The sequence below is a fragment of the Zea mays genome, chromosome 8, assembly GCF_902167145.1.
Source record: "Zea mays cultivar B73 chromosome 8, Zm-B73-REFERENCE-NAM-5.0, whole genome shotgun sequence".
Lineage (NCBI taxonomy): Eukaryota > Viridiplantae > Streptophyta > Magnoliopsida > Poales > Poaceae > Zea > Zea mays.
Window position 1 is genome coordinate 171074071 of NC_050103.1, and position 5955 is coordinate 171080025.

At 44.5% G+C, this 5955-nt stretch overlaps 1 long non-coding RNA gene across 2 annotated transcripts; it reads left to right on the top strand.

The window, feature by feature from the left end:
- The first annotated feature begins 1119 nt into the window (after window positions 1–1119).
- Window positions 1120–3780, top strand: LOC109941608 (uncharacterized). 2 transcript variants are annotated; one of them, XR_002264273.1, is made up of 5 exons: window positions 1120–1545; window positions 1650–1858; window positions 1936–2757; window positions 3318–3420; window positions 3567–3780. It is a non-coding gene; the product is annotated as an uncharacterized lncRNA (long non-coding RNA). The 2 variants fall into 2 exon arrangements; XR_002264272.1 differs by having other exon boundaries at window positions 1936–3420.
- Window positions 3781–5955: the final 2175 nt, after the last annotated feature.

The following is a 5955-nucleotide window of genomic DNA, read 5'->3' on the forward strand; positions in this document are numbered from 1 at the left end:
CCCCAATAGGAAGCACTACGCTAGCCCGCCGATCAGGCTCAACATCAAAAAGAGGTGTCCGCCACCTACACCCGTCAGCGTGAACGGCGAGGTCGACCTTAGACTTACGCTGGCTATGTCATCGCTGCCTACAACGCCCGTGGCTAACACCGTCGGTGAGATTGACCTTAGACTTATGTTAGCCATGTCGTCGCCGCCTGCACCACCCGTAGCTAGTGTCAACGAGGTCGACATTAGACTTACGCTGTCCACGCCATCGCCGCTTGCACCGCCCATGGCTGACATCGTCAGCGAGGCCGATAGCGTCAGCGAGATCGACCTTAGACTTACACTGGCCATGCCATCGACGCCTACACCACCCGTGGCTCACACCATCAGCGAGATCGACCTTAGACTTACGCTGGCCATGCCTCTCGCACAAGCTCCGTAAGAGGAACAAGGGTCTTCGTCCACCGGCGACCAGCAGCACAAGTAGGCGGACAGACAAGCACCACCATTTTGCCCATTGGCGACCAGCACGAGAACAAGTAGACGGCCACAATGGAGAAGTATCGTGGTTTCTCGTAGATTAGGGAGTATACTTTGTCGTAGATTAGGTTGGTAGATTATATTATTATTAGTTTGAGATCTATAATATGGTATACGGGTCTACGGGAGAGCACTAATCATTTTGCATCCCATGCATACATTTTTTATTATTACCCGATCCACTTGGAACAACGCGTGTTTATTAAAGTATAAATATATTGCTTATAACTTATTTATGCCTGGTTTTTACCCTGTTTACTCCCTAATTTATAACGCGGTCAAGATTTTATAAAATATACTTGGTTCGAGCATCGGTAATATATTATTTAATCATTATACTTCAAGCATCAGTTATATACTCTCCCCGTCCCAAAATTAAAATTTGTTTTACCTTTTTTACTAGATTATATATATATATAGTTTATGTATTAGAAGCCCTAAGCTTTCAATAAGTAAAACAAGCCCTAGTCCAAAGGTTTGGTTCGGTCCGCTATCTGTCCCAACCAGGTAGCATATCCGTGGGGCCCACATCTACTATAACCTACCCTATGACTCCCTCCCCCCGACTATAGATGCTACAGTTCAATTTCTTCGCTCACACAATGGTTCCCTCTCCTTCGTAGCCTCGCCCTCTGTCCGGTCGACGTCGTCTCTCTCCCCTTGATGAAGGGGACCCTATACACGTCTGCTCGCCTCCCATTCGTGGCTCTTTTTGGAAAAGGCTCATGAAGGCGAGGCGAAAGTCGATGGCGCATATCTCCCAGCGATTGGAGTGGTCTTCATCTCGTCGTCTACACGCAAGAGGATATATGGATCTGGTTCATTTGCTATCCTCGCCCAGCGGTGTCGTCGTGACGGAAGAAGACAACAAAGGTCATCGTCGAGTGAGGCCGCGATGGCCCACATCTCCCCTTCGAGCTTCTCCAACGACGTATCAAGCAAACTCTGTCGTACCTGCACCGGCATGCAGCCATTAGAAGAGATGCTTCCTCTTCCCCAAGACCTATTCGACTTCATGTATGGTTCCAGCATAATTTCATAGATTTGTAGGTTCTTAGTGATTTCCATGCATCCTGACGTCTCCTCCCTCCCCTCCCTCCTCCCACGAGCGGCAACCAAAGGGGCCCACCACTTACCCTCACACCATGGTGGCTCCGACGGGAGGCGCTCGCCCACCACCGTTTTGGCATCTTCCCCGACATGGATCCAGCGCCTCCATTTCGATGTCTTCCTCAAATGCTCAGATCCGCCCCCTCCACCACCTCTAGCCTCACGCCGCGCTTTGACAGCTTTCCCGCCTCGGATCCAGACGCCCCGCCACCAAGCCTATGTACTGTTTCTCGGTATATTGTAATTGGGTCAGCCTTGATGTGATTCGCTAACCCTGTGAAAATTGTGCATATCTAGAAATTGAAGAGGCAGAGGTTGATCTACATGTGGCGTTGGCGGATGATCTATTTTCGTTCGCTTGCAATAAAGGAATTGGTTTGCTTATATTTTTCTCTCATTTCCAGCATGAAATTTGCTACTATGCGATGTCACTGGGGAACATCTTTTCTATCTTACTTTTGTTCTGGGATGTATGACTTTTCCCTATTCAGAATGTTTTTATCATTCTAGAATGTAGGCAGTATCTGCTCATTCTCTTGTACATTTTTGCTATTGCTTGATACTTGATAGACCATTTCACTACAGTTTGTTAGGACAACTCAACTGTTTTAGGCATGTGCAAGGAAAGTAATGGAGATGCTAACTGCATGTTCTGATGCATTGATGGATTAGTCCTTTATCCTCCACTTTGTGTGATATATGCCTTTATAATTCCACTCGTTATGTGCTGCTTTTTCATCCTTCAAATTTGGCAGCAACAAATGCTTCTCGGTCCTCACTGCGTAGATAGTGGTACTTCAGATTGGTAGAGCATCGGTTAATCTAGGGAATATTTATTCCACATTTATGACCTGCCATTTTCCCAAAAGATTAAATTGTTATGGGGAAGTCGGCTATATATTTCTTCTCTGTTATCTTAAATATCATGTGCTTCTCATACAAATCAACTATGTATTTTCCTCTCCTCTTCCTTGTGTTTTATCCTACCTTGCTCTAAGCTTCACCATACACTGAATTCTCTTGAGTCTTAACCAGAATTGTTTCATTGTTCTTTTTATCAAAACCATATGCTGGCGATGCAGCGGTAGGCTCGTTTATAATAGGCAGAACCTCCATCCTGTAAGTATTGTGACACCAACAACGAACTCAAATTGGTCCATCTCTAATGATGTACTCACCATGTGTAATTCATTATCCAAAAGTAGTTCGTGACATGTAATTTTATTTTGTTTCCATCACTATTCACTGGACCTTTTCATTTACCTCATGTTTTATGGGTGATTTGGATAAACATGAGTATATCCTTCAGGTTTACATATTTTCTTAGAAAACAATGACATAGTCATTAGAGTGAGGGAAAATATGTTGCATATTTATAGCTTCTAAAACCATTTTTAAATGTGTGAACATGATGTCATGCTATTTCCTGAAATTGTTTATCTTTACATATTTATAGCTACTAATAGCATTTTTAAATATGTGAACTCGGATGTCATGCTATTTCCTAAAATTGTTTGCCTTTATGTAACTACCTCGCCTTCTGTTTCCTGAAAAACTAAAACAATTCAAATTGGTTTCAGACAATTTTTGGCTTAGTTTGACTGTATTTGCTTCCATTAGGGAAAAACCATCATAATGATTGTGATGTGGCTTAATGATTTTCCTCCAAATTGTCGTAGCTGATGAATCACATTTTATGAAGAGTGGACAAGCAAAGAAACGGTTGCTTCACTTCCTATTTTGCAGGTTTGGTGCTTCTTATGAGGAAAACACATTTTCTTTGTGAGTATAAATATTATATGCCAAATTCTTTTCGAAGAGAACACACTAAATTCTACTTAATGATTACCTTCTCATCTTAGATAAACACCTTCTAATGTCTATGCATTGTTTTTTGATTCATGAACTTTTTATGTTCTTTCTTGCAGCTATGAAGGCCGGTATTTGAGGTCATTTCATGCAACTAATGATTTTGGTGAAGATTGTCCAACCTTAGGATATAGCAGGCATCAATTAGACGTATCTATCATGACCCTTTCATAGTTTAACGAGTATTATGTTTTTCTGTAAATCATAGAAATGTTTATTTTTTTAACGCATAGAAAATCAATGACAAAGATGTAGAGTTTTTATGAAAGTAAAAAAATGGAGATCGACGATTTACGCTAAAACTTGTACTCATTTACGCTGTTGTGGTTCATGTTTTATGTTGAAATCCGTTTGAGATAGATCCCGTGCACACTCGGATGCGCACAATTTTTAAGGCATAATTCGTTCCTCATTCGTCGTTTCGTAGATTGACGTTTTATGCTTAAATTTTTACTCATTTACACTGGTTTGGTTCACGTTTTACGCTGAAATCCGCTCGAGCCCCGCGCACGATCAGACACACAGGATTTTCATGCCGTAATTCGGGCCTCATTCGACGTTAAAAAACAGATCAACGATTTACGCTATTGTACTCATTTACGTTGTTTTGGCTCACGTTTTACATCGAAGTCTGCTCGAGCTAGAACACGTGCACGATCGGACGCACGTTATTTTCACGCCGTAATTTTCGGGCCCCACTTTTTGTACGTAACAGATCCGTGATTTATGCTAAAACTTGTAAATGTTTACGCTATTTTGGTTCACATTTTACGCTTTGATACGCCCGAGCCAAAAACACACGTATCGGGCGCGTGCCGGCCCTACCTGCAAACGCGCGCGTGTCTACCTATCCGGGGCTTCCTGATACTAATGGGTCAATAGCAATATACAAACTCACACCCAAACGCGCATTCTATAGAGTTTTATCCGTGGGCACACGGGTAAAATGTGCATGTTACCATCCTTCGCAGCTTCGCTCGATTGAATGAAAAAGTCGGGTCCGAGCTCGGACGCTCACGCGGACACGTGTCGGCATGTGTCGTGGCCGTCAAACTCATGAAACCCAGAGATAGCTTGAAAGCCTCTCCGGTTTTATTAATAAAAAGAGTATATATTCTTAGATTTGTAAATACTTGGACCGCTATAACCCTTCTTTATAGTTCTCTAGAGAAGAATAGATTGCGAATAAAAGAGGAATTAAGCCCCCGTTCAGCATGGCTGTCTTCTGCTGCTTTGTGTAATACTGCACGTACGAAATACAGACAACGATACATTTACGGTCTTGTTCGGTAGGCTAGTATTCAATACACACTAGGAATAACCGAACAAGGACTCAAGTGGATAGGTCTAGAGCATGTCCAACATGAATATGTTGCACATATATATTGAGCTAACATAGTTGTGCGGAAATAATGAGAAAACAACACTTATAGCCGAGCGAAGATCCACGTACCTTTTCCTGGTCCTGTAAGCAGGATCGGTTTCTCAGTTTGTTGACCCTCCGTGTCGCCGACTAGTTTCAAGACATGAAAGAGTTTGAAGAAATCGATCAAAGTCCGATTTGAAATATGTTATGATAGCCTAGCATTGACAAGACGAAGAAACTACGGAAAAATAGTTTTAACTGCCAGATAAGGGGACTACGAGCCATATAGATATCTCAGAAAATCGATTGATTTTGTTGCATCGAAGTAAAATGTTATTTTTGCCATAAAATTTATTAGGAGAAAATAAAATTTATTAGCAGCGTCTGTATCGTAGGCGTAGCCAGATCGGATCCATATCACGTTCAAGCTGATCCGTCTAGAAAGGTAGGCAGTAATATGGAGTCTGTTGCTGCGTGCGTCTATTGAAAGAAGTAACCAGATATTATCTCGCCTGGTAGTCCAGCGAACGGACTCGAGTCTGTTGCTGCCGCTGCGGGGATCGGAGTCCAGTTCCCGCGTAATTTCGCGCACGCAACAACTCTCATCCCTCACCTATTTAAACCTACGCCCACAACCGCAAGCCCCAGCAGAGCACACCGCCTCGACGTTCTGCGAGCGAGGCGCAGGGGGCGAGTACGCACATCCGCAGCACGTTCACCGGCAGGAAGATGGTATTGGTCGCCATGGGCCAGGTCGGCGCGCCGCTTCCGTCGCCCACGCCTTCGTCCGAGTCTGACGACACGATCAGCGACCACCGCGGCGCCTCGTCTGGGGCGGTCGTCGTCGTCGACTCGCCGGCACCCGCGCGGGAGTACATCTGCAAACTATGCGGCATGACCTACTCGACGCAACAGGCGCTAGGTGGCCATGTAGCCGGGCACAGGAACAAGCAGAGAGCTGCGGCGGCGTCCACAGGGATGATGCAAAACGGCGGGGGCGACTCTCTCGCTGCGCTCCGCCGCGGCAGCAACGCACAGGCGACGTACGTGTGCCAGGAGTGCCGCATGGAGTTCACCACCGG